This window comes from Ambystoma mexicanum, chromosome 3p (assembly GCF_040938575.1).
Source record: "Ambystoma mexicanum isolate Mex_15411 chromosome 3p, UKY_AmexF1_1, whole genome shotgun sequence".
Classification (NCBI taxonomy): Eukaryota; Metazoa; Chordata; class Amphibia; order Caudata; family Ambystomatidae; genus Ambystoma; species Ambystoma mexicanum.
Genome location: NC_090925.1, coordinates 392,605,945 through 392,627,732, shown reverse-complemented (window position 1 = coordinate 392,627,732; position 21,788 = coordinate 392,605,945).

The window sequence follows — 21,788 nt, the reverse complement described above, 5'->3', positions numbered from 1 at the left end:
CACGAAAACTATTACAACTTTCTTCCATTCAGAACATTAGTTACTCTTGTCTTGAGAATCCTGTCCCCTCACAACATGAAAGTGTTTTTCAACGTCATTTACCTTTGCAGATCATCGGTCCTAACCTTTACCATTTGACCTGGTCAAGGCCCACCTTCTGCTTTGTTATAGGGACAGTAAGTAAACTGACACATGAAGACACAATGGTTTTGGAAACTGTTCTTTCTAATGTATGTTGTACTCTTTGGTGGTCTGGTGCAAAGGCATAATTGTAATGCCCAAATGCCTTCGTTCCATAGGGCACTGTTTTTGGAACAGAGTGATAAAGGTACTAGCAGTGGTGGAAATGTACTTTTATTACGGGGGATGCCAACTAGCGCGCAGGTAGGGGGAGGCGGAGTTCAGCACGGGGCAGGGGTTATTTTAGTCACCCCCATAAACATTTGCCTCTAAGCCCCTCGGAAGAAGAATCATGAACATCTGGAAAATAGAATTTCTTATAATTTCGTCAGTACAAAATGTGCACACCTTTTAAACCCCTGCCCCCAAAAAGCGCATATCAATATTTCCAGTACAGTGCAACATTGACATGGGATTTCAGAGCTCTTCTGCTCAGAGCCTCAAGTGGTCTTGTGGGGAAGTGACTCACCTCTCAACTTAGAAACCACAGGTTCAAATGGCCCCAAACACGAACGCACCAAACGCACTGCAGCATTTGAAAATAAATGTAAAGTGCACACGTGCGTACACGTTCATTACCCAGGATTGGGAGCCGGATCTGAGATCCAGGGAGACATTTTTTTGCCGGATCCCATATCCAGAAAGATCCTTCCCAAAGACAACACTGGGTACTAGAGTATTTCGTGACAGAGTAACTGGTGTGTATGAATCCCATGGTTGTCAAGGAAGAGTAGTTTTAAATGCAAACTTCAATCAAGCTTTGCATTTGGATCCACCCTTATATGCAGAAACACGCTTTTTACATTTTGCATCTCTCTTACCTGATGTCATATATGATGACATCAGTGATGCCATTTATGATGCCATCACTGTGCTTAGGAGCTGCACAATGGGGGCCTCATCGTTAAGGTGGTGTTGCTTCCAACACCTGTCGAATTTCAGTGAATTTGCTGCAGTAAATTGGCACCTTAACTTCACTTCAACTAACGTTTTATCAGTGAATTTCAAGGGTTGTGTTGCACTAAACTTATTCACCTGAACTGTCCCTTAGCAGAGGTTGTTTGTGTATATACAAGGTAAACCTAATGATGAGTCAGTGTTGGTGCAGGCAAAGTGTCACAAGTAGGCCACCATATGCGGGCGACCAAAGCTAGAACAAATGTATGGAACGGTGCACCCTACAAATTCTTTCTAACATATATTGACAGTGGCAATTTGTAGTGTCATTGGCGCAACAGGATGTGTCCTGCTGGGCATATCAGCAACTTTGAGCCCTGCCTATGTCTAGGACCAGAGAGAAGTGATGGCTATTGGCCAGAACCTGTTATAGTTGCATGATTTGGATCGCTCCATTTTTCCTACCAGTTTGGGGAACAGCCAAAGAGGTGTTCGCTGTCCAAGCAGGTGAAAGCCCTCACATCTGAGAAGGTTTCGCCTAGAGAGCTCAGAGTTCTGCCGCACCCCCCTGGCGCTAGAGACGTTGCACGCTGGTAGCCGAATGAGCTAACCCTAAACAGGCCTCCAGTGCTGAATACAGACTGGAAATTCAGAGTCTATATTTATTTACAACCACAGCAATCACGAGGACAGAAGGCTCGTGAATTCCTGCACACAGCTCTGCTCGATTACCTCACCCAGACATTCGCGGTGCCTTAGCCGAGCTTTGTACACACACATGCCACTGAGCAAAAATAGGTGCCACCTGGCGCCGACAAAGCCGCAATCCCACGCTGCTCCCAGTAGAGTCCACTAGGTGCCCACAGACTTTGGGAAGCTTGTTAGGGGCCGGATCAGTCAGGAATGGCATGACCCTGCGGCCAGGGGAGTTGCTAGGTCTGGAAAAGACCCGGGGCTAAGCTGATGTCGGAACTGTTGGGACTGGGGGCTAGCTAGTCTTTTGGCTGTAGCTCCTGAGATTCTATCCGGGGCTACAACCAAAAGATCAGGGGCTATAGCCCCCTTAGCCCCCCCCAGCAATGCCCCTGCCTGCGGCCCTGTTGCTGTGAGGATACATGGAATCCATGCGGTGCGGTTTGGGGGCTTGGGGGAGAAGAAAGAGAACTAATGGAGCGAGGAAAACCTCGATTTTTCAGCATGCATCTGCCCTGTCCTACAATCACCAATGACTTTAAGTAGGCCTGGTCTCCTGCACCCCAGACCTGGCAAAGCCTAAATAAAAAAGAAAGCACCCAAGTTGACTCTGTGCCTGGGCAAGATTGGTGTTGCTAGTTGAGGTTGGAGGATCGCCCTTTCAGTTTGCTGCATGGCTGTAATGTGCTCCTGTTTCCTGCCCACTGGCAGCTGCCCCCTTGGCTGCTGATGGGCAATCACGTTTTCAGTGAGGTGTCGACAAAATCTGTGCTTTAAATGGAAATACAGAAGAGCGGGTACTCAGTTTCCCAGAGTACCTGCTTACTGTTCAGAAGTGCTCTGGTGCTCCTCCATTGAATGTATTGGCTCCTGCTGAGAAGTGATGGAACTATGTCTTCTAAATAAAAGAAGATATTGTACTGAGGGCCGGCAAGTACCTGCCATTTAAAGCACTGAACAAAATAAAAAAAACACAAGTGCTAGCTTCAGTGTTTTACTGCAGACTAGCTCTCAATTGAAACAAGTTGCAATGGCATTGTTTTCAAATTCCTATTGTTGGTGATTTATATGTTAGCATGCATTATTTTTATTTTATTGTTCATTTATAACGAGCAAGTGGTTTCTAAGCACATGATAGGGATTTGAGTTGCGTTGCTCCGCGTTGTTTTGCTTCCAAGACAAACATGTTGCCCCTGAGCTATCCTTCCTTAAATATAATTTGTTGAATGCTTTTATCCAGCATAAACTCTGTATTTGCCTTCGACTAGAGGAAATGCATATCTATTTTTGTCTGAGAATTCCCTCCTCCGGTGAGCTATCCAAAGGCTTTGTTTTCTTTTTCAGCACTGAATAGCAGGATAGCCCACGCCCTTTGAACCCCTCCACTGCTTTTAAAGGTGGGTCCTCCTGCCAAGCTCCTTAGCCCCTCACACACATTTTGTGACTCAGCAAATGTTGTAAAAGAAAAAGCGAAATTTTGAACCAGGAGGTCAATCTCGGCATCCCCACATCATTAAACCAGTGTGATATTGGGCGCATAATCTCATCTGTCTGTGCCTCAGTCCTATGATTTGGCCACATCTACCACTACAAAAATGAAGTGCTTTAACTTGACTATTCTGTCCCACGTGTACTTGCAAGCTTGCAAATACAAAGCAAAATGTGTTCTCTGATCTTGGGGTACACCAAAAGAAAATGGGTACGTTTAAAAACTCAGAACGGACTACAAGGTCGAAGTTGACTAAAATACAGAATCATTATTGATAGGTGCCCCCTGCTTCCTAGGCTGCTCTCTTTGGGAGGGTAAAAGGACCCACATAAGGTACTACTATCAACTCTAGTATCACTAGCTGCAGAGCAGCGATCCAGCCCCTGAAGTGCAGGGATTATATCCACTATGAGAATTAAAAGCAGTGGCAACATACACCAACCCCATATATGCGGCCCCTGCATATAGCAGTGAAGATATTATAGAGAGAAAACGCTAGCCTCAGCCACTGATTCTTCTATGCAATCGGTGAAGTGAGTTTGGGGCTCTCAGTCCAGGCCCAACAAGACCCAACCCTTCTTCTCTTTTCCTAAACTCTCCTCTGATCTCTCTATCCAAATTTCCAGCTGGCTCGCTGCCATTAAATATTGGAGGGGGATCCAGGATAGAGTGCATCATCTGAATTGAGTACTTGTAAGAGGAAAAAAAGTTTTGTTTGTTTTGGTGCATCAAGGGACGTTGATAAGTAAAGAGACTTGGGCACAGGAGGCCCTGGTGCTAGTGATCGAACTGTATCCTCGTGCCGAAGAAGCCAGAGATTGTGCTACCCTCGAGTGAACCGCCTTGTCCCGTGCTGAAAATGTGGAGAAGGGAGGCCAACAGCCTGAACATCCTGACATATCATTTTGTGAACACCTTTTTTTTTCATATACACTGCCCCCACACTATTTATATTAAGAGGTAAGGATTGGTAAAAGGTGTTTTTTTTGTATAATCCCTTTTATTTAGACAAGACACCACTAGGACTGTGTTGTTATTATTTGATGGTCATAGCTTGCTCCCATCTGTAGATTTAGGATTAGATAGGCGTTAATCATACCCTTGTTGAAGTTCAGTATACACCCTTGAACTGTGGTCACTGTGACTGTCTTACTGTTGATAACATGGCTTCCTTACAGTTATTGAAATAATATGCAGCTTTATTATATGATATTTAAATATCAAAAATGCCTTCATAAGGTAAGCATTTTAATTGCAAACTTCGTTGAACACGAATAGTTTCAGGATTTCACACTAGGTGCAATGTTAAAGTGAACTGTTTTTCTTTAAAAAGTGAAAGCTTTGTATCATGTTTTATCTTTCACTTTGGTGTGTTAAGTTAGGTTGGAATGTCCCATTGAAAGAAATCTTGCAAAAAAATGTCATTGTGTTTTTTTTAATGCAGACCCATGCTGTCTGCTGATTTCCCGGCTGCTTCTGACGTCGGAATGACAGGAATGCCGTCATTACCAGTAGTTTTCTTCATTCCAAACATTCTGATTGGTTGAGAGGAGGTCAATATTGGTTTCCATGTGCTAATATCCATTACATGGGATCTGCCCATATAGGCTTTTAAGGAATAAAGGAGGGGCTGGACAATAAAGGTGCATTCATGAACACAGGAGCATTATTGTCCATGCACCTTTACTATGACTCCGACCCACGCTCATGCATCCGTAGAAATATAGTATCATCTCCTGAACACATACTGCACATATGATGAGTCCCATGAAGGTGAATCGGGATGCACGGATGGGTACTTCTTGCGTCTATACTTTTGTTCAGGACTTCAATTTTGTACATTATTAGCACTAGGGTAAAGTTTACCCTAGGCAAAACCCTATTCTTTCAATGGATTTTTGCACCAGGGCAATCTTGGCCCTCGTGCTAATACCGTGTAAAATTGCACTTGCACCGGTGTTCTGTAATCTGGCCCCTCATGAGAGCATAGTCATAGTGACGAATCATAGGAGGCATAATCCATAATATTTTAGAGAGCTGAGAGCTTCAGACTTCCCTTTTAAACTGTGCTGTATATTAATGGCATTATTGGTACGTGAGTTCCAATCCAAGATGTCTGCCGTTCTCATGCCCCCTACGAGCCCTCTTCAGCATTAAAAGCAGGAGTAGTGCATTACACGCACCAATGAAGCAGCGTTGTCTGGAGACACTCATTGGTCAATCTGGGATGAAAACAGAAGGCGGGAAATGGGTTCTACGTGAAATGACCTTTTTTTAAAGGTCTCAAGGGAAAAAGACTGATTTACTTTGACCGATTTTCTTTTGATCGGAAAACTGTCATTGTAAAGGTCTTTTTGTCATGAGACATTTAAAATGCGTTTTTCTCTTTTTTTATAATCGGGGGCTTTTTACCCCCCGAACCTCCATTGTTCTCCCCCCCACCCAATCCCATAGAATTTCAGCCCAGCCCCCTCCCCCGACACCAACCTCACCCACAGGATTTCAGTCAACCTCCCCACCCCTTAAACCAAAACACATACATACAACACACACGCGCGGGCACACACAAACACTTACCTGTTCTCCTCCCTCTCCGCTTCCTTGTCCCACAGAGCCTGCTAGCCCCTGTGCGCACAGGTGTGCGGCAGGGGCGTGACAGTTTGCTTTAGAAAGACCACTCTGTGCAGTCACAGAGCAGTCCTTCTAAAGTGACCTTTTAGCGCAAATATCTTTCGAAACGAGGAAACACGCCGGCAGGCAGAGCCAGCCCACCCAAAAGACCCACATTCATGGACTCTGCTTATCCAGGCCTTTCGGGGCTTGGAAGGCCGCCAGGCACCAGGGACTCCCCTCTTCTTGTTTATGTGGAACATCCTGCCCTCCATAACATATTGCATACCCATATCCTTACAGCAGCGCCCCAACCCCGGGCTGCATCAATGTCAGATCCAGTTCCAGAAGAACAGATCCTGGGCATAGCTACCTGCAATCAGCTGCTGCTCACCGTTTCCTCAGAGGCCACCGCGCCCCAACCTGATGCCTGCCAGGTCCCTGCTTCTAAACAGCTAGGGCAGCAAGCCCATCTGACCTCTCCTCCCCTACGCTCTGCACTTGCTCTGGGAGCCCACAGCTAGCATGGCCCCAAGTACTCGCTGCTGCTGCACGCCACCTTCAGCTCCAGGTTTCAAGGTAACCATATGACTGATGGTGTACGCTCATGCTTGAGATGATTTCCCCACCTCAGCTGCGCCCCTCACATTCCCCTCCCACCTCCTACCTACTTTCTGCCCCCGCCTACCACCAGCGCTGTCTGTGCCTTCTCTCACAGCCCCTCTGCCTAGCCAAGCCCTTCCCACCAGCCATACCTAACCCCAAGATGGGGAAGACCTCTGCACCTCCAGCCCGGACTGCACCTCACCTGTCACATTGCCCATATTGACATGCCCCCCTCAAACATCGGGAATTCCACTGCGCTTACACAGCCCTGCATGGGGCCAGACCGCCTCACCCAGCTCTCTGCTTGTACCTCACAGCCTTGCCTTCTTCCCCACTCACTCCCCCATCCATTCAGATCCGCAGTCACTACACACGCTCTCGGACCACAGCACCTAGCACCTGGTGGCCCAAACATTGGCTCCACTCAACTACCTCCAACCACCACAGCCCTCTCACTCCTACCAATCCTCCTCTAGGCTCTTATCAACGTTGCTCACGTGTTGCTCACGCAACAGATATGTTTGACCTCATTACTGCTAACAACTTTGATATCCTAGCCATCACCGAGACCTGGCTCCACGAGGCTGCAGGCCCTGTCCTCTCCATTGCCATGCCTCCCAGCTATGCCATTCCATGTAATAACAGGAACAGTCAAAAAAGCAGATACACTCTCCATTTGTACCCTACCATCAGCCACCCTCCCTTATTGTCCGTCCCTCACAGCAAAACTAACCCTTACGCCCACATCCACCATCACGCAACATATTATCTATAGGCCAGCTGGACTATGCAATACTTCGAAAATGACCCCACTGAACTCCGCCTGTGCAACTTTAAACCCAACTCCAAAATCAGTGCTATGGGAGACTTCAAACTCGGCTTCATGGACCCTACCGACAAGGAGGCCACATCCCTCGCCAATTCTATCACTGCCCTAGAAAACACCCAAAATGTATTTATTTATTTATTTTTATTTTTGTAATGCGCCACATGCCAAAATATCCTTGAGCCCACTCATACTCTGGGGCGCACTTTGGATTGGCTATTGGACCACAACTATAATACCACAATAATCACAAATACCCCCTGTGCCTGGTCAGATCACCACTTAATCTCCTTCACTATCCCTCCCCAAGGATAACCCACATCCCATCCTCACAGTGCTCTCCCTGTCTTTTCTAGATGCACCCACAATCTCACCAGCGACTGCCTGTGGCCTCTACTTGCATCACCTACCACCCTACCACCCAATGACACGCATGTGGATCTCCTGGTTAACCTATTCAATACTGCTCTCTCTCAGGCTATCAACATGCTTGCCCCGCTCAAGGAATATAAGCCCAAGCTCTCCAAGTGCTCTAGCCCATGGTTCACCCCAGAACTCCAAACCCTGAGAGCTGGGAAGCATGCCATTGAAGCCTCCTGGCACAAACACTCGTCAGCAGATAATAAATCGCATTTTTTTTAACCAATGTATTCAAACATTTCCAAAACAAGAATATATAAGAAAACAACACAACATTTCATAACCCCCTCCCCTCCAAAGGTACCAGTAACCAAGAACCAACAATCCTACATAAACAAGTTTCTACAACAAGATAAACCGATCAACCGAGAAGAATGAAAAGGGGAGAAAAAAAACACTTTTATTCTCTCCTCCACCCACGCCCACCCAGAAAAGAGCATACATCTTAATTTCAAAATCTGTTAACATCTGAAAACACACACAATCTTAAAACTGCAAAATTGTAACATTTACATATAAAACAAAAAGAGGTATACTTATCTTACCAGCCAGCCACTCCCAGAGAAACGTGTTTAAGCCAGGTCCATGCTCTAAAAAGATCCCCATATTTTCCGAAACAACGACTCCTTCTTCTGCATTGACTAAACTACTCTTTCAATATTACAGACGTGATACATTTCTTCTAACCAGATATCACTTTTCATAATATCTTTCGATTTCCAATTCCGCAAAATCAGTCTTTTTGCCTCAGAGGTCCCTCTCAAAGCCCACGTTACTTGATGATGATTCAAATCCCCCAGTAGGGGGGTCTCACCTAGGATCAGAGTCTCAAATTCATAGTCACATTTTACTACCAGCTCCAGGACCAACAAAAAAGCACCCAAGCAGCCAACGCAGCCACCTACAATTCCTGTATCACAAATGCTGAGTCCAACTCCCGTGAACTCTTCACTATCTTATGGGAAATTGAATCACCAGTATCCCCCCTTCTGCTGTCATCAAGAATGAAACCTGGTGCAACGATGTCCAAAACGCTCTGCTTGGAAAAATTGCATTACTATAGAATAAGATCCAGCTGAAACTCTCCACCACCAACGGCACATCCCCCATAACTCTATGCCCCTCTTCCACTGCCACTAAGTCACCAAAACCAAAGTCACCAGCATCCTAAAAGGCCTATAAAGGCGACATCTGCCCTGCACCCCTCATCCAAGAATGCCTTAACCTTCTACTCCCATACATCACTGCCATCATCAATGCCTCCTTCACCTCAAGCTCAGTCCCTTCAGCACTAAAAGAATCATGGATGTCTCCCCTCCTCAAGAAACTGTCACTGGACCTTGCAATTCCTACTAACAACCAGCCAATCACAACAGTTCCATTCTTGCTGAAAATCATAGACTGAGTGGCCTATGTCTAAATCCAGCAGCACCTTGAGCAAAACCACATCCTCAGCCCCCGACAATCTGGCTTCCGTCCCATACATGGTATTGAAACTGCCTTACTTCACCTCAAGAACCAGCTTGATGACTCCAGAGATTCTGGCAATCTCTCCCTCCTCATGATCCTAGAATTGGCTGCTGCATTCAACCTAGTCAAACATTCCATCCTATGCCACCACCTCACTGCCTCTGCCAGCTTCTCACCAGATGCCACCAAATGGATTGGATCCTTCTTGGCTGACCAATCCTTATTTTATGGCAACCACTCCTCTAGCTCTACAGCTTCCATTTGTGGAGTACCCCAAGGCTCGTGTGTGTCACCTACTCTTTATAATGTTTACACCAAGCCTCTCTTCGACCTCCTGGACTCACTCACCATCTTCATCCCCCTCACTGGCAAGCACCTTCTGGACTCTTGGAAAGTCAGCACTATACAAAACCATTCAAGGCACTCATCTCCTATGCCTGAATGACAAGAAAACAAAACTTCTTCTCATAGGCAACCCATCCCACCTCTCCAACCTCAACTCAGACTACTAAGCATGCACCATTGGCAATCACACTATCCACATCTCTCTAGCTGTTAAAACCATCATCGCCCACCTAGACTCCACCCTGAACATGTCTTGCCATGTCAATGTCATCACCTCATCATCAGCGTACACCACAAAAAGTATCAACACCAGCAGACCCTTCTTATCCACTGACAACTACATCAACATCGCTCGCTCCCTAGTCGGCTCTAAGTTAGACTACTGCAATACTCTATTGGGAGGCAGATCTGAAAAAAACTAAACTGGTAACTATACAGAGTAATGTCCTCAGAGCCGTTCTTGGCCTCAACAGACCTGATAACATCATTGCTGCCAGGAGAGAGGTGCACTAGCTCCCCGTCAGAGAAAGAATAAAATTGAAAAACCTTACCGATTACACATTGCTGCCTCAACAACACCGCCCCAGCTCCTTGGCCCATAGACTATCCACGCCCTTCTCCAATAGACCTATCTGCCGTGCCTACTTTGACCAACTCTCCAACCCAAGATACAAAAGAGCCAAAGCAGTGGTGCCAGCTTTCCGGTTTCTACCCCTATGCTCAGGAACTCGCTCCCTCCCACCTTCAGAGGTGAACCATCCTTCTTCAGGTTCAGGAAATAGCTTAAGACGTACCTATTCACCTGGCCTCCCCCGAACAAATGTCCGCTTTACTGTCTATATCTGCCTGTAACTAGCGCCTAAACACACTTGGGTTGAGTGTGCTCTGACAAATGTAAAATAAATAATTAAATACATGGGAGAGAAGACAGGGCTGTCAGTGACTAATGCTGGATATTTCTATGGCAGGTCTATAACAGAATTGTGTCATCTCTGGGCCCAGAATAAATGATCCTCATTTTCGTATCAACACCCTTGGAGTACAGAAATGCTCTTCATGCAGTGCTACCTGTATGCCTAGGTGTGAACCTCCAGCTGGTGCAGAATCCTGCTGCTCGGATACAGCAATACGTCTTGACCTTCTAGCAGATCACTAATACGTTTTGCATTCTGTGCTGGTTTCCATTCATTTCACCTGTGCAAGTTGGCCCGATTTGGCTAGCTGCAGGCCCATGAAGTGTACCAGGAGGATGTTCACATCCAACCTAAGGTCCTCAGGAACAGAGGCAGCTCATCCATAATGGGCAATGGGGCATCGACCCACCCATTTTGTGCAAGCCGCCAAGCCAGTACAGAGATAAAAAAGCGCTCCCTCAGCTGCAAGAAGCAGTTGAGTGGGTGCTCTTGGGCTGGCTTGAAATGTCAAAGGGAAACTCGGTTTCCCATTGACATTTCGTACCCCAGTGCGCATGCCCAATGGGCCATGCAAGTCCAGGGGTGCTTTGCTTTCCACCTTTGCATTGCCCATTGGAGGTGCAAGCTGGGGCAGTGCAGCTCTGAACGGCCACAGGTGGGTGCTCCACTGCCTCCCAGCACATTCAGAACTGATGGGTGTAACTGTGCAGGAACTCCCTGCCTCCTGGTTCCTTTTCATGTTGCGCTGTAGCTCGAGAGCCAGAGAGCTGCCCTGCTCCCTTGATGGCGGCAAAGTGTATTTGGGAAGGGGCCTGCAGATACAGAGAAAAAATGTGTATGTGAACGTGTGCATGACTGCGAGTGTAGGAATGGGTTTATGATGTGTGGGTGCAAGTGTGAATTAGAGACTTGTTATGTGGGTGTGGGTGAATTATGAATGCTGTGAATGTGTCTGGGTGCGCAAGTGAATGTGTATGAATTCTGAATGAATACGTGTTGTTGGATGCATGAGAACTGAACCCCCTCCACCTGAACCACCAAATCAGAGAGAAGCAGTCTTCTCATTTGCAGGTGTGTGGCCCATTCTTTACTGGTCATCAATGTTAAAGCCAACATCATAAGTGTTGTTATATGGCTAGACTGGACTGTATTTCTGCAGCCAGTCTGGCTACGTTTTATGCATCTGGCATGGCATTATTTTATTGAGTAAATTCAAATCATACCAGGGTTGCTTGACATGCTTGCTTTAAAATTGATGCCCAGTAAAAAAATGTCATGCAAGAATCAGAAAACTTAACCTGACTGGCTGCAGCAGTGCAAGCCAGTCTAGCCACGTAACAACACATATTATGTTTGGCAAACATGTGTAAAATGAAAAACAAATCGTATGAAATCAGTCCAATATCAATCAATACCTGCCTAATTGAGGGGTGACGGGGTACCGACCTGCAGTACCCGCTATCATGATTTTGTTTTGCCTCACTCGGGCAACTTGCAGAAGTAATTCAACAGCAGAAGCAGTAGTCACGTCGGGCAGCTTAAAACAAAGAGCAGGGCCAGCCTACATGGATTGAGCTGTCCTTTATTGAAGGGAACAAAAGTGTTTGCGATAATAATCTGATAATAAGGACATAAAAGGAGAGAATCCATCCACTGAAAAGCATCACAACCAAAGATCCCCCCCCACCAATTTCCTGCACACAAAAACTATCACGGAATGCAATATGAATATTGCATTTCCCCAAAGGACTCCTATGGGACTGCAAAATGGGGACAAATTGAGGGGTCCGCAGGACTCTGAATCATGTGGACTCTTTCCGCGACAGCATGGAGGTATGATCCAAATCTAAATGAGGCCTTTAGGCAACAAAACAGTACTAGGAGTTGAAAAAGATGCAGTGGAGGCAGTATGCAGAGGGGCAGTAACGACAATTGGCAAAGGCACAGTTGAGGAATTAGGCAACGAAACAGTACTAGGAGTTGACAAAGTAGACTATGGGCGTCAGTATAACATAGGCGCTCCCGTAATGAAGGGTGCCGGTCTGGGACCGGCACCCTTCATTACGGGATGCCCTATTACGAGGTTCCCTTGCGGCACCCGGAACAGACGTCTGGTAAAACAAGACGTCCTTTCTGGGTCCTGCGACGGGACCAAGGAGCTAATAACGGGCCTGTTATTAACGGGCCCGTTATTAGCTCCACCCCCATTACCATTGAGCCCTACGGGGGCTCCAATGGGAATGGGGATGGGTTTTTCCAATGAGGACGTACTGGGTCCTCCATGGTTGGAATAGCCCGGTAAGTCCTCATTGAAGGAAGCTGGTACTGGAGCCCGGTATGGAGGCAGTCATGCCCTTATTAAGGGCATGGCTTCCCCCATACTCATAATGAGGCACTATCTGTATATACTACTCGTTTACCTGTTTTCCATAATACATTCCTGAGATATCCTCTTGTTTTCAACCTTTCAACCTCTTCAACTTTTCAACCTCTCCGTAATCTCTGTAATCGTTTTAGCTTGTGTATAGAAGCATTAACGTTGAACATTTCCTTCTGGTCCTTCTATATTGGCATAGCTTGCAGTGCTTAATTTATAAGAAAGTAAGTACCAGGGACCAAATATTTTCTAGCACGCATGTGACACTGGGGGTGGGCAGTTCCCCACCATTTCTGCCAGCACACACGGCTGCTCCACACAGTGGTGATTGTGGTTGATGGATGCACTGACTATCATCACTTCATAATCAATCTGCGTCTGAGATAATAAGTGCCCGGGCTCAGAAATAAGTGCCAGGGCTGAGCCCTGGCATATACCCCCACAAATTAAGCACTGGGAGGTATATTGTCCTTGTTGACTCTTAAAGTAGAGTGTGCTATTTCTTTCCACCTGAAAGAGCAACGTATGACAAAAGTATCTTCTTGACGCCTTACACGGAGCAGCACAATTGTCTCTTGAACCAGATCTAAGTGGTACTCGTTTTATGACACATAGAATGGAAACGCCCCTTTTTTTTGCTTCAGAAAAGATGGCACAGTGAAGTGAAAATTCTGTGTGGAAACTAGGATTCAAGGCCTGGTTTCCTGGTAGCAAAGTTGACAATTTAAGCATCCATTGTCAAAAGGTGCCAAGATCACAACCATAAAGCATAACTGTGAATCGATTAGATAGCATTCTGTGGATTAAAAACACACAGCACATATCTATAGTGCAATGCCAAAAATAAGGAATGGTTGACACTATGGGCCAGATTCATGGAATTATTTGCTTGGAAAATAGGGTACTTGCACCATTCTGCACGCAAATCCCTGTTTGTCAATTTGTGGAATCGAATTCATGGTCATTTTCCAGGACTTGCGTGGAGTTCGCGCAGACTTGGCATGTGTCCGCGAGCCGCTGTGGGCATTCCGCAAGACTACACGCACAGTGTGTGCGTGGCTTGTGCAGAGGGCTGGGAAGGGGGACGAACACCAAAAATGGGGAAGATCTTGTCAAAAATGGACGCTCCGAGGGACGGCCTGCAGGCAGTTTCTCTCACGCCCACAATTGCACAGCACGAGATGTATTCATGGATTCAATCACACAACCTCTCGGCCAGGAAATTTCCACGCAAGTCCTTCATACTATCCGCCACCCAAAGGTAGGCGTAAGTACACTTGCATGTAGGATTCGCAATTTAGCAGGGTGCAGGAACGGTTTGCGGGGGTTCGCATGCAGGTTTCCTGAGTAATTACAGAGTTACGATTTTTTATATGCATGTTGTCGAGGTGCTGGATACAGTTACTGGGGAATCCAGTGCAGGGTCCCCGACATGCTTGCCTGCTTGCAGGGGACCCCATGTACTGTTTGAAGGGTGCGTGTATTCGCATCGCGGGGGAGCATGCACAGGTAGCTGTTCTGGCTGTTTTTGCTTTGCGTGTGGCTGTGTCAGGGAGTTCCGGCAGCGACTTGCGATTACGGGTACTTTGCGAAGTAAATTCCATGAAGACGCAGGGTGTGCATTTTTCCTTCTGCACGCAGGCTCGCGCATTGTCCTTCTCAGTGCGCAAGCCCTGCAGGATTTCTGCACTCATTTCTATGAATCAGGCCCTCTGAAGATAATTTTGGAAGCTACTCATTTTTACACTCCAAGGGATATTCACTTCTTCTGGAGGCTGAGTAAAGGCATGAAGCGGAAGTCACTTTTCCACTACACGTTTTTCCTCCGACTCCAAGGAGCAAATGGTTTTACGCCTGCATGAGCTGTTCATGCAGGCATAAAATGAATGAATTCATTTCGAATGCATCTGTTTTTAGCACCTGCTAAAAACAGGCCGACTCCCTAGCAATCTATTGTAAATGCAGTCTGCCAAGTGTAAATAATAGGTGGCATTGATCCTTTTTGCAAAAGAAAAGGCATAAAGGCGATTTTGTTTATTTTCAAGTTTTGCTTTATCATTCTGTTTTGCAGCTGTGGGAAATGTGCATGCAAGAGACTCAACAGCACATTAGTTTTAATGTTGGCAATCCCCACTACGTAAATACCACATAATGTGGCTTTCATGCCTGCTCAAGAGGGCGGACATGACCGCTAACGGCTGTGGGCTGTTACCGGCCATAACCTCCCTCTTGAGCATGCATGAAAGCCATTCGTACTCCGGGGTTCATCCGGGGTGCCAATGGCTTTCAATATTTTTCCTGTGGAGATTTGTGCGGCTTGCACAGCTGATCTCGAGAGGAATAATGAAACAAAAAGGAAAACAATGGCCACCACCATATGGAAAAGGGACTAAGTCCCTTTTCCATTTATATGGCGGCTGAGGGACGGGAGGAGAGCTGGTACCGCAGCACAGAGCTCCAGTCCCGCAGGTAAGTGGGGATGGAGGTAGGGGGTGGGAAAGGGGCTCAGGGGATTTTGTCAGGAGGGTGGATTGGGGAGACAGCAGGGTGGGGCTCCCTATTGCCTCCCCGCATTAACGACAACAAAAATGTGGCGCCACCAGGGAGGACCTCGCGTAGTTGGGACAGCAGGTGGAGAATGTCTATTCTCGCCCACCTGATTGGCTGAGCGCCCTACCCCGGTTATGGCTATAAAATGACCTCCTGTGTTAGTTAAAATCAGTGTGCTCCTTTGATCATCCAAGATTAGCTCCCTGAGAAGTTGACAATCTCATTCAAATAGACAGTGCTGTGAGATATCACCAGAGGTGATGAACTGTTAAATTAGAAAAACTACGGCACCTCCTATCCACAGAGTCTGCTCTCTCACTGGCCAACTGTGTAGTTCAGCTGGGCTAAATCACTGTTGACACCTTTTCACATTCCTTTACTATGTGCTTACAGTGTGATACCTCTAGTTATACATGGCATAACTAGAACTACACGGCATTATTATGATGGAATACCTTAAAAATCAGGCGCTACCTCAGGATTTGGTGGTTAAAAACGAACCGCGCCTGTTTCTTGATAAAAAGGATTTCATAATAAAGTGGAGCTATATTGCAAATAAATGCGGCCGTGATTGGCTAGTATTAATCATTGATACTGCACAAGAAATGTCGAAACAGATCGAGATTGATCTTAATAAAATACAAGATGATCTCAAAAAAGAATTGTCCCTAGATGTGTTTAAAAATAAACTTGACACTTTACTTAAGGAGATGACAGATTTCAAGAAGGACAATACTCTTGAAAGAATAAAAAGGATGAAAAAGGACTTAAAGAACTTTAGTCATGAGAAGATCTTTCCATATACTATGGAAAACCACAAATTTGGTAACAGTTTCAACTCCAATAACACTCAAAAAAGAGTTTGCTTTCGCAACACTTCTTACGAGGGGAGCAATGGTCCTAGTACTAGTGATGGGAATGATTGAGGTAACAACAGAGGCAGAGGTTTCTGAGGACAGAATGGCTGGAGACAGGGTAGGTCGTTTTTAGAACAGGGACCACGAAGAAATGATTGGAATCCCAATCAAGTCAAGACTCGAAGCAGAACACAGAAACAATGGTAGTCAACCTTTCTGACTACGTGCTAACTGCTTCGGAAGAGCGAACTCTAAACAAAGGTTTGAATTATGTGATTACCAAACATCATGATCCCTTTGAATTTAGAAGGGAATTCCAACAATTTATGTGTATATTGCACCTCAAAGAATTTTTTGATGATCAAGAATATTCAGAAAGCTGCAATGCCAGTGGTCTTCACAATCCCTCCACTTTTTGTGCCCCGGGACATACTTTTACTCATGAGTCCATTGTTTTTGAAAAAAAGACCCTCGAAGAAATTTCTAAGTTGGAAAGTATGGATAGAGGAGTCAATTCCAATTTCAGTAAAGAATCATATCATCATACGCCAGGCAGATAAAGGTGGAGCGATTGTGGTTCTAAATAGGGCCGATTACATAAGAGAATGTAACAATCTACTTCTAGATAGGGACAGTTATCGGGTTCTTCAAAGAGATCCTACAGAGGAAATGGTTAGAATCATTGACGAGAAAGTTTCTGCAGCACTAGAAAATGACATGATAGGGAAACAGGAAGCAGAATATTTAAGAAGAAAGAATGGTAGAGTACCGGTCTTCTATATTCTGCCAAAATTTCATAAACATCTTACTAGACCACCAGGGCGTCCGATGGTGTCGGGAGTAAACTCCAGTTTGGAGCCATTATCAAAATTTGCCGACTTTTATCTGAGACCGTTTGTTCGTCAAATGAAAAGCTATCTTAAGGATACAACCGATGCCATCAACAAAATTGAAGGGGACAGGTTCGTACCAGGTACTAACTTGTTAATCTGTTTGGACAATCACCCTGTGAGTAACAGCTTCATTTTATGGTGCACAAAATATGCCCTTACTATGAATTTTTTCCAGTTCGAGGGAACTTTTTACCAGCAAGTAGAGGGAACGGCCATGGGGGCGGCCATGGCTCCAAATTTGGCTAACCTATATGTGGAGATGTTCGAGAACGTGACCATCTATGCCGACACTAACCCCTTTAAGAACAACCTGCGACAATGGTCGCGGTATATTGATGATATTTTCATCATTTGGGAAGGGGATAGAGCTACAGCAGAAGAATTTGTGGTTTGGCTAACCAGCAAAATAGGTTTTTGAAATGTACGCAAGAGATCAAAGATTTTGAAATCAATTTTCTTGATATCACCATTTTCCATCAAGCAGGTGTGTTGCGAGTCAAACTTTATAGCAAGGCGACAGACAGCAATGCGCTTTTACATTTTTCTAGCCATCATGCACAACACATCAGACGCAACTTACCTTTTGGTCAGATCTTGAGACTGAAACGTAATAGCAGTTTGAAGCAACATTACGTGGAAAGTGCCAACATTCTCCACAATAAATTGGTTGCACGAGGGTACCCGGAGAGTCTTGTTAAACAATTAGCCAAGCGGGCGTACAATAATAACCGTTAAGCCTTGCTGGAACAGACTCCAAAGGAAAACAAGAGAGAAAATAATTTGGTGTTTGTCAACACTTTTTCTGACCTGTTATACAAGATCAAAGGTGTGTTCTACAAGAACTGGAAGAAAGTGTATAGTAAGGAGAATGGTGCCCTCCTTGTGGCTTTCAAAAGAAGTCAACATTTTAAAAACATTCTCATCAGGAATGACATTTCGGCCAAAAAACAACCAATAGTCAAACAAACAACTTTGTGGGGTTTTCCTCCGGTAGTTGGTAATTACCCATGTGGTAACTTTGTAATGTGTAACCTTACGTTTTCCACGAAGGAGGTAGACATAGGGCTGGCAAATAGATGGAACATTACTGAATTTTGTAATTGCAACAGCACAAATGTGGTTTACATGATAACTTGTCCATGCGGTTTGCATTACATTGGGAAGACAAACCGTAAATGTAAAACTCGCATGATAGAGCACAGGAGCTGTATCAGGGCCAAGACTTTACAAGCACCCATGGTCAAACATTTCATTGCTAATGGCCATTCACACAAAGATTTGAGGTGGGTGATCCTTAAACGGGTCAATGGACCCAGCAAAGAAGTTATAGATCAGAGACTAGTCACCTTAGAACAAAAACTCATCTTTAAAACCCGCAGCCATTTGGTTGGATTAAATGAAGATGTTGAGTGGCATAATGTTAGGGCTATGTAATGATGAGGGCCCATGCTTCTGGGTGCCCTAGTCCTCCCTGTGCAGCTTGCCGTGCTCTTCTTATCATGCAAGTTATAATGGACTTTATTGGCTGCATCCATTGTTCACATCTGTCATGCTCTGTTTTTCATGTCGATGACTGCATATTTATATACAGTTCTTTGCCTTATACTAACCTGGGTTAAGATGATTAATTATGTTGTTCTCTGTTCCATGCCTGTTTGGGGCTCTAGTCTTACTGTTCTCATTGGTGTAGAGAGGCCAATTAGTTGTCTTTCTGAATTACTCGGACAAAAAAACATTTTTTGATTACCCCCCCCCCGTTTTTTTAGACTAAAGGCCTCATCACGACTTGGGCGGTAACGGTAACGCTATTAGCGCGGGCGGTAAGTGCCGGGGAGTTCGGCGGTAATGTAAGTCCCCATTCCCCACTGAGCCCATTCGGGAATGCCCCATTCCCCATTGGCTCAATGGGGAATCTTCGCGCTAATACCGCCGGTGGGAAATCCGCCGGCGGTAATAGCGCAAATTTTCAGCGGATTTCCCCCCAGCTCAGAGCTGGGGCGAAATCCGCCGAAGCCCTGATTCGGCGGACCCTTAAATCTGGCGGTAATAGCCCTACCGCTGGATTTAAGGGTTACCGCCGAAGTCGTGATGAGGCCCTAAGTGTGGTATTTCTCCATGCCCTTTGTTGTGGGCGATTGCCTTGACAGAGTATTTTCCATTAGTGGTTGTTTTCTTCCTTGTCCAAGTTATTTTCTTTTTTAGTCAGTTTGTAGGCTGGCATGAATTTTCAAAATGTAGAAGTGCTTAGTGCCTTTTTCACAGTTCGTTTTCTACTTCATGAGTCCCTTTTTAGTGTTGTTTTACCTTGCCATTTGCATTATGGGTAAAAGCTACTTGTAGACAGCTCTTCCTGGTGATGAGTCCCTTTTTAGTGTTGTTTTACCTTGCTATTTGCATTATGGGTAATAGCTACTTGTAGACCGTCTTTCCTGTCTTTTTTTGTGTGTTTACAACTATGGCGTTGAGAGGATTGTATGGTGGCACCTGAACCACGGCAATCAGCGGTTGAAAAAGAACTTTGGGCTTTTGTTGGTCCATTACAGGTAAGTTTACCGTTATGAGGTGTTGTAACTTGTGCTTTGTTTTGGGGATGCATGCAGTAGTTCTTAGGTAACGTGGTTACATGCATGCAGGCTCTTTTTTGAAACTGAGTAGAAACTGGACAGTGGATGCAGTACTGATTTTAAGAATTCTTGCGATGCAGTATGGAGATGAGTCTTTGAGTTAAACAGTTTTCAGAGGCTCACGAGTGTGGAGCATAACGTGCATGTGTTGTTTCCAAACGGAGTAATATTGCACTTTGGAGGCGGCACAAAGTTTAACAACATTTGACAGGCAGCATGTAAACCCTTTTTTTGGGATAAACACAATACGGAGGCTCAGCAGTGTGTAGCATTTTAATATGCTAGGCTAAATGGAGATGCGTTTTTGTTGGGCCAAATAACATATTGAGCTTGGGCTCAGGATGTGTATATTGAGGCTCACTATTGGTGTATATGCCTTTATTTGAGGACGCACTTTGTAGATCATTTATGTGCCTTTTTTCGTGGCCTTGGAACTGCAGGAAAATTGTTTGTTTAAATAATACCCTAGTGAACACTAGTGAACACAGCGGTGGATTACTTCTTATTGTGTTTAATCTCCACAGATTGTGTTGAAGAGTTAGAACTCCACACAGTAGCCGTTTCACGTTAAAGACTGATCATTCTCCTCAAAGGTTTATTCTCTTTTGGGAACACATTTGGCTACCGCATTTTGCAAGGTATGTGCAAGCATGTTCCTTAGGGGGTGTTTTGACTTTTTACACTCTGGTATGATTATAGTGTGACACAGTGTGTCGTTATGTTTTCTTCTCTAATGTGTTCTTACTCAAATCCATTGAAAAGGATTACTAATATAAGTGGCTGATATCCGGCTGGATGTGACTGTATTATTGGCGACATTGGATCCTTGGAATACACAGATCCCAAGGTATATATGTTTACAGCAGATTTTTGGTGCTAAGGGTTCCCGAATGGAGACTAGGTACGTGTGGCTTTATTAATTCAGGCTTCCGTGTTTGTGTAATGTTGACATATGACATTAAAAGTAGGTAAATCTTGGGAAATGTTGGTGCACACACAATATTTTAATATGGTTGTATGTTTTTATAGATTGCATTAAGGATCAAGTTCAGATCCATGCCCACCAGGACTGGAGGGGACGATCACTGTAGAATTCTAAGAAGAGCTACCCTTGATGAATGTCAGACATCTAAGAGTCAACAGACAGAAACATGTTGGGTTATATATAGATTGCAACAAATGAATTTTTCACTGATATTTGTATGTAAATGTTGTTTTTTTTAGTTAATGTGGTATGGTTGTTTTTTTATTTTTACATTGATGTTGTGTATGTAATCGTCCTGTTTTTTGATAACCTGGTTTTAGGGTTGTTCCTTAATCTGTGTATTATTTAACACAGTTTTAATGAGAATTATGTCTTTTTTCTACAATAAAATATTTTTCTTAATGATATAGCTTTTGTGTGTACACCTTTCCTTCCCATTAAAATATGAATTTGAACTGTTTTCTTCTATACTATAAAACCTCTAGTTATCAGTCCAGGGTTCCCAGAGACAGAGGTGAATATGGTCAGAGAGGCTAGACAGGAAGGCCCAGCATGAGGCCCAATACTTTGTCGCTTATTAAATACCCCTTTGAAGCTTAATTTAAAAACAGCCTTCCTCTTTGATACTTTTCCAATATATCTGTGTAGCGGGTGGATTACTTTAAAATCTTATGCATCCTCAATTCAGCCGAGCACTTTATCGTCGTGGCAATAAGCAGCCAGTTCAGTTCCTAAAGGGCTGGTCCAATGTGATCAGTTGAAGGATCTTCTGCGCAGCAACATCCTCCTTGTTTTGGCCGTGTCCAGACACAACTACCAGAAGACAATGCTCGATCTTAAGGTAGCCCTCAATATGGAGGCGCTCGCGTTCCACTAGAAATTAGTGGCCATTTGTTGGAGGAATCCCATGTACACCGCCATTTTTAGTCACTTGGATGATGCGTTGCCCCACACTGAATGGCTGATCACATGTTAAAGCTAGTGTCTTGACCTTTCAACCAGTTAGACAGGGGTTCCATCTTTCATTTTATTGGGGTATAATCTATTCCGTT